Source organism: Limulus polyphemus, unplaced genomic scaffold (genome assembly GCF_000517525.1).
Source record: "Limulus polyphemus unplaced genomic scaffold, Limulus_polyphemus-2.1.2 Scaffold1194, whole genome shotgun sequence".
NCBI lineage: Eukaryota > Metazoa > Arthropoda > Merostomata > Xiphosura > Limulidae > Limulus > Limulus polyphemus.
This window is the reverse complement of record NW_013666804.1, coordinates 315,607-323,458: the sequence shown is the minus strand read 5'-3', so window position 1 is coordinate 323,458 and position 7,852 is coordinate 315,607.

Here is a 7,852-nt window from a genome sequence, read left to right as displayed (position 1 = left end):
TATCGCTGGCTTTATTTACCGGACTTATATACTGTTACGCCTCTGATCGTTTGTTAATTTCCCGTATAATTTCTTTCTGATGAAACTTTAGCGATACAAGTCCTTTCTTAAAAAACTAGTTTATTCTTTCTCAATACAAATTTGCAATACACTTAAATTCCACAGTCACTTTCACTTAAACACAAGCTATAACTCACAACGATTCACGCACTTTACTTACGGTCACTACCGCGCTTAAATCAATTGTCCGTCTCTGTCTCTGCCTGTCTGCAACTATCTATGACGTCACTTTATTTGCCGGCTTGTATACAATAAGAGCGCGCATCTCTCAAACGCTAGAATGTTCGACAGGTTCCTCGATCTTTCTAGAACTCCAGCGCATGCTCCCATCGTCGCGCGACTTCTGCTGCCGTAACACTGCCTCTTTCTTAGTATTGTTCGTCCCGAACAATAGCCACTTGCATGAAACCAATAGATAATTAACAGTAACTTGATTAAATGTACATAATTTACAACCCTCGCTAGCCAAAACTTTGATTTTTTACACGTCTATCCTGGAAGCTATAACTGCATCACTACACTACTACTGAAAATAGTATAACTGCTCGTACTTTTATTATGGTGTGGCACTCCCTGATTGGTTTGATGACAACCAATTACAGCGTAGACTATCAATAAGTGTTTATACTCTGGTATATCTAATTTTCGTATAATAGAGGGGGCGCAATTCAATGCTATTTTCATTTTATAATAATTTGTTTCAGTTTCCATAAGTATTACCAATATTTTCCTGTCTAAGCAGTTAAAATTTGTGAATGGAGCTTCTTGTAAATTATCACATAAAATCAAGTTGCCATTAACACCCAGTTAGTTGAGATAAGAACCGTTTTCCTACTCATATTACGAGGGTAAGTTTCTTGTTAATGGTTTTCACATTGATAATACTAGAACGTTATGACTTTGGGTACTGTCCCCAAGTATAACAAAAAGATTTGCTAAATTTTGTTGAAGTAACCAAATAACACTAATTGAGGGTATTTCATTTTTTAATAGGTTTGTGTGATCCTGTATTTAATCCATGCAATGGGTTAAACCAAATCTAAAGTAATCCAAGTTTTTAGTTAATAACTTCAAGAAAAGGTTTTAGGTTCTTTATACATCTAAATACGCTTGTTTCTAACTTTTCCTTGCATTCTAATTCTATTGATAAATGTAGTTGGTTAGTTGAAGTGTGTTATTATGGATTTGAAATTGTTGTGTGTTTCTTCTAATAAAGTTAGATTTATATATTGGATATTACTTTTGGTTAATTTAATCTTCTGTTTTTCTATTCACATGTCTGTAACTGTTGGATTTTCATTCCCTTTATTTATCATTTTTATTGCTTGGTTTACTTCTTCATTGCCTCTCTGTTATCTGGCTTACATTTTACTACTTCCTGTCTTAACATATTGCACAAGTTAGCATAAAGCCTGGACTGGGTGTTTATATGGAGCACATTGATAACAAGGAATGTGATTAGATTCTATATGGTTCTATATACATTTATTAAAATTAAAATCAATATCAGTAAGTATCTGCATGGCTTCAGTAAGTATTATAGCTAGAAATAATTCTGCTTAACATCACTGATGCTGTTGTAAGCCTTATAACCTTCACCTGTTTTCTCACTATCTACTGTAACATAAGATGGCAACGCTTCTGAAAACTACGGTGAACAGCTCTCAGTACATCTATATATTAACTAAAGAAAGTAAGTTGTTGTTGTGTTGTTAGCTCCACAAAGGGTTAAATACACTCTATCCACCACGAGAAATCGAACCCTGGGTTTAGGATTATAAGTCCGTTGACTTACCGCCAACCCACCGGGGGGGGGGAGAAAGGAAGTTAAGAAATTTGTTGGATTCATAACAAGCGTATCTGTGTTATTGTTACGGGTGTATCACTAAACATAAGACTATGTAATGTTAAATATTTCTGTTTGCAAGCTCTTCGTGTTAATAAAACTTTTGCGATAATTTACAAATATTAAACATTACACGCATGTAAGAATGATCAAGACGCTTACCGAACTTAGTTGACTGATCTTTGTAACAAAGTTTTATTTTCCATCGGCATTGAATTTTTTTTGTATTTAAAGTTTATAAAATAGAGTAAAGAGGGCGAATAAATATTTTCGTAGCAGTGGACGATTTTCACAAAAGCGCTAAAGTTCCAATGACATCGAACTACGTACAAAATGCCAAAATGTAGTTCTAATACACGTTGTTCCACTCAGACTTTAATCGATTGTAGTTGTTATGTGAATTTCTAATCTGCATATTCGAAATAGTTTTAATATAAAGTACTCAACCTTTATATCACTTTCAGAAAGCTGAAGCTGTCTTATTTTAATATAAAGTACTCAACCTTTAAATGACTTTCAGAAAACCGAAGATGTCTTGTTTTAATACTCAACCTTTATATGACCTTCAGAAAGCTGAAGCTGTCTTGTTTTAATATAAAGGACTCAACCTTTATATGACTTTCAGAGAGCTGAAGCTGTCTTATTTTAATATAAACCATTCAACCTTTATATTACCTTCAGAAAGCTGAAGCTGGCATGTTTTAATATAAAGTACTCAACCTATATATGATCTTCAGGAAGATGAAGCTGTCTTGTTTTAATATAAAGCACTAAAGATTTATATGACCTTCAGAAAGCTGAAGCTGTCTTGTTTTAATATAAACCATTTAACCTTTATATGGCCTTCAGAAAGTTGAAGCTGTCTTGATTAAATATAAAGTACTCAACCTTAATATGACCTTCAGAAAGCTGAAGCTGTCTTGTTTTAATATAAAGCATTCAACCATTATATGATCTTCAGAAAGTTGAAGCTGTCTTGATTAAATATACAGTACTCAACCTTAATATGACCTGCAGAAAGCTGAAGCTGTCTTGTTTTAATATAAAGCATTCAACCTTTATATTACCTTCAGAAAGCTGAAGCTGTCTTGTTTTAATATAAAGTACTCAACCTATATATGATCTTCAGGAAGATGAAGCTGTCTTGTTTTAATATAAAGTACTCAACCTTAATATGATCTTCAGAAAGCTGAAGCTGTCTTGTTTTAATATAAATCACTCAACCTTAATATGTCCTTCAGGGAGCTATCACAGAGAACAATCACAGCCTGAAGGTTACATAAATATAGGATAACATGTTATCACTATGTACAATCTGAGCCTAAAAGTTAGATAAATATAGGATAATATGTTATCACTATGTACAATATCAGACTGAAGGTGACATAAATAAAGGATAACATGTTATCACTATGTAAATCTTAGCTTGAAGGTTACATAAATATAGGATAACATGTTATCACTATGTACAATCCCAGCCTAAAGGTTACATAAATAAAGGATAACATATTATCACTGTTTACAATATCAGCCTGAAGGTTACATAAATAAAGGATAACATATTATCACTATCTACAATCTCAGCCTTAAGGTTACATATGTTCTAGAGTGTAATCTGGTATACAAATTGACCTGTCTTTATGTGGTTATAAATCATAAAATTATGGAATACGTTCGTTAAGCTATGGAATACATTCTGTTTAATTTGTGCTGAAGGCTGGTATTGCCTTTGCTAGTCATTTAGATCATAATCTCCAAGATTTTTTACACAGTTGAGTTTTTAAGAAATGAGATATTATCCCCTAATAATCGAAACCCTTGGTTCATTACATCTAATTGTCTATATCTCATAATGTTTATATATTCATGTAATTTGTTTTGTATGACTACATATAGCCCCCTAGTGGCTCAACGGTAAGTCTGAAGGTTTTTACGCTATAAAACATACCCAGCCTATTCTAACCCTAGTTTAAACCGGAAGTTAAGTGGTGTAAATCAGAAATAAACTGGAAACTTAAACAGCTTTTGTACCATTGTTCTCTGCATTGTACTAGGTCAACGCTGAACCTGACCCTCCCTGGTTCAAAACATGAACCGAATCCCGATGAAGAAGCGTAGTCCGCATTGTACATGCAGTGACTGCATGATGTAAGAATGGATTTTACTACCTACCGGACCGTGTTATACTGAATAATTAATGTGAGCTTCATCCAACACTCCAGAACCAAATCAATAGTTAAGGAGGGAGGTAGAGATTCAAATCAAACAACTCCTTATTGTAGCTGAATATTTTGATTATTATGGTAAACATGTTAAAATACTGAAGATTTGTTTACTGTCTTTGACTTTTAGAATTTTGTTGTGGTGTGAGTTTCTTCAAACTCAACTGTTTACAATATTTACTGCAGTAACAATATATGGGTTGTTCTATAAAATATTGTTATTTATCAATCTATGGAAAAGTTTGGCGTGGACATAGTGTGCTTTTGGACGACTGAGTTAGTTTGCTAACTATAGTCTGAATAGGTCAATTCGTTTAGGAGGAGATGCGTTCACAGACAGACAGAAAGCATTTTATTATGATATCGCACCGGTATGGCTTAATATGTTTATCTCATATGTAAAGAACGGCTGTACCTCGAATTTCATACTAGCCCTGCCGAGCGAAGTGAGGCAGAGCTGGTTAAATAACTTTATTCCACACAAATAATGAATCATTAGTTTTATATTAACGGATTAATTTATACTTGTAAGAGATGTATTTTATTATTATTGTTGTTTAATTAATTATTGTTTCTTCTCTGTATATAACGTTGAACCTATCAACATTATAAAGGCAATTTTCAATAAATGTATAATGTGATTTAATGTGTATTATTAGCATTTGTAACCTATTTCAGGCTTAACATAGCCTGGTAATTGGAGGGCTCGACTTATAATTTGCTGGTCACGGGTTCGAATCTGATCATCAATCATTCTCGCCCTATAAGCCATGGAAACGTTATAATGTGACGGTCAGTTCCACTTTTCGTTGTTAAAGAATCGTCCCAGAGGTGGCAGTGAGTATTGTTGAGTAGCTGCCTTCCCTTTCGTTTATTACTTCAACATTATCAGAAAAACAAATAAATAACTAAATCGCTTATATATTGTTGTAGTATGAAAAAAAAAATCCACCAACCAACATATTGAACTTTATAATGTGGACTATGAGAGAATATAGCTAACAAGTCTAACTTTCACTACATGGAAAATTATTATTAAATCTACTTTAAAATAAGCGAAAACATTTGAAAAACAGTCTTATTTTATTAGTCTGTTATACAGCAATTAAATGCTGAAAAAATAACTAACATGGTATTTAATTTTTTTGTTGTGTTAGAGTAATTTTTCACAAAACTTGGTAGCCAGGCTTAGGTAGTTTCAAACAAAATGCTGTTATAGGGAACTGGATTGTTGTCATTTTAGTCGTTATTCTGAACTTATGTAAAACCTAATGATACCGTGAATGTAGTAATATAGTGTTATCTTGATATATATATTCTAAACTTATGTAAAACCTAATGATATCGTGAATGTAGTAATATAGTGTTATCTTGATATATATATATTCTTCACGTCAAACGTAATTTGATATTCAGTCACTTCTATAAAATGTTATAATCAGTTGGTTTAGTAAATTAAGTAAATGAAAAATGTGAGTTAGGGATCGGACACAGAGTAAGTGGTGTATCACGGAATGTACAACTTTATGATAAATAGAAAAGGCTTTTGTAACGATGAATATTTTAACCAATTGTCGTGTAATACTCAACATTAATGTATTTATATCTTAGATTTACAGAATCTGTTTCCTTATTAAATAAAGATTAATCTTATTAATTTTATTAAACGTGCTATAAGTTAATTCTTAGACTTAAAAGTTTTCATGAAATAAATTTTTACTTAGTTAAAATACACTACATTTTAAAGCCAAATACACTACCTATCTCTTCCCATTTATTACAGATATAAACTTTTAAATGTTAACGACAGATCATTTCCTGATATCCTTTGTTGTCATGTTGCTGGGTGCAGGGTTAAGTTATGAGCTCTTCTAGATAAGCATTCCAAGGTGACTTTTCTTTTTATGCCAGTATACAACGCATGCGTGGATCTAAAGTCTTTCAAACTGCACTCAGAAAAAGTTTGAGTCTAATTTCCTCCAACTGCCAAGGAAACTCTGAGCGATCAAAAACATTTAAAACGAAAGATTGATGAGTCCAAAAGATGGGAAAGTAAAGGTGTTCTGGAAAACTTCAACAACATAAGACAAGTAAATTGTTGATTGTGTGGCGTGAAGGATAACGTATAAACTTATATACATAAGGTTATATGAGGAAAATATAGTTGTAAATACAACTACAAGATATTTTCCATTTAAGTATTTATCTATACAAGGGAGATTGAGTGACAAGCGGATAATCTAAAAATTCAGAAGTAAAAAAAAACATGTTGGTGTTGTTGAATGAGATGTTGTGGTACTATCATGCAAGTCTGTAGTACACAGTTTCTGTTACGTTGCCTCTTATCTGATATGAAAAATGTCGTCCATCAACGAACCGTTCAGCATGTAAGTTGGCAATAGGCTAGATATAATAATGACCCTCTTAATAAAGCCGGACCACATTAAACGTTTTTTATATAAATAGTGTCTTTAATTAGACGATTTTGTAGCAGCTGTTACATTATATAAGGGTCTTTATTTTAATACATTTTAACCTTCAAGAATGCATTGATCTGCTTTAGCAAAATTCTGATCTTGCATCTCAAACCTAGGATCAGCGGTGGACACAGCACATGTAGCCTTGGCTTAACAACAAACAAACTATCAAACCTAGGACCAGTGGTGGACATCTAGGATCGGTGGTGGACACCTAGGACCAGTGGTGGACACAGCATAAGTAGCCTTGGCCAACAAACAAAACATCAAAACTATGATCATGTAACAACCTTTTTTCGATCTTTTGTAGAACAACTTGGAGAGGATTGACGAATGCTTATAAGTGTTGTTCTTGAGGAACAGTTTTGGTGATTTGGGGATAAAATGTTACATTTTTTATTGCTTAGACCTTTGTCCCTAACATTTTGTGTGTACTCTGCATTTTAATAAAATTTCTGTATATCATGACCTTGAACGATTTAAATGATATTGTAACACATTACGTACAAATATGTGAGTAGCAGTCAGTATTGTCAGTGAAGCCGTGTTAGTGGTCTATGGGCAGCACTCTGAACCCACCACAGAGACTGTGTACCACACACTTGGTTACGTACAAATATGTGAGTTGCAGTCAGTATTGTCAGTGAAGCCGTGTTAGTGGTATTTGGGCAGCACTTTGAACCCACCACAGAGACTATGTACCACACACTTGGTTACGTACAAATATGTGAGTAGCAGTCAGTATTGTCAGTGAAGCCGTGTTAGTGAATGTCAAAACATTCAAAGTGTTTAATCTAACGCTGCAGGAGAAGTTAGAAAATTAACCAAATGTTCGTACATACATCTATACAAAAGGTTCCATTGTTCGTCAAACATTTACCCAAATGTTTGTACATACATCTGTACATAAGGTTTCATTGTTCGTCAAACATGTACCCAAATGTTCGTACATGCATCTGTATATAAGGTTTCATTGTTCGTCAAACATTTACCCAAATGTTCGTACATACATCTATATATAAGGTTTCATTGTTCGTCAAACATTTACCCAAATGTTCGTACATACATCTGTACAGAAGGTTTCATTGTTCGTCAAACATTTACCCAAATGTCCGTACATACTTCTGTACAGAAGGTTTCATTGTTCGTCAAACATTTACCCAAATGTCCGTACATACTTCTGTACAGAAGGTTTCATTGTTCGTCAAACATTTACCCAAATGTCCGTACATACTTCTGTACAGAAG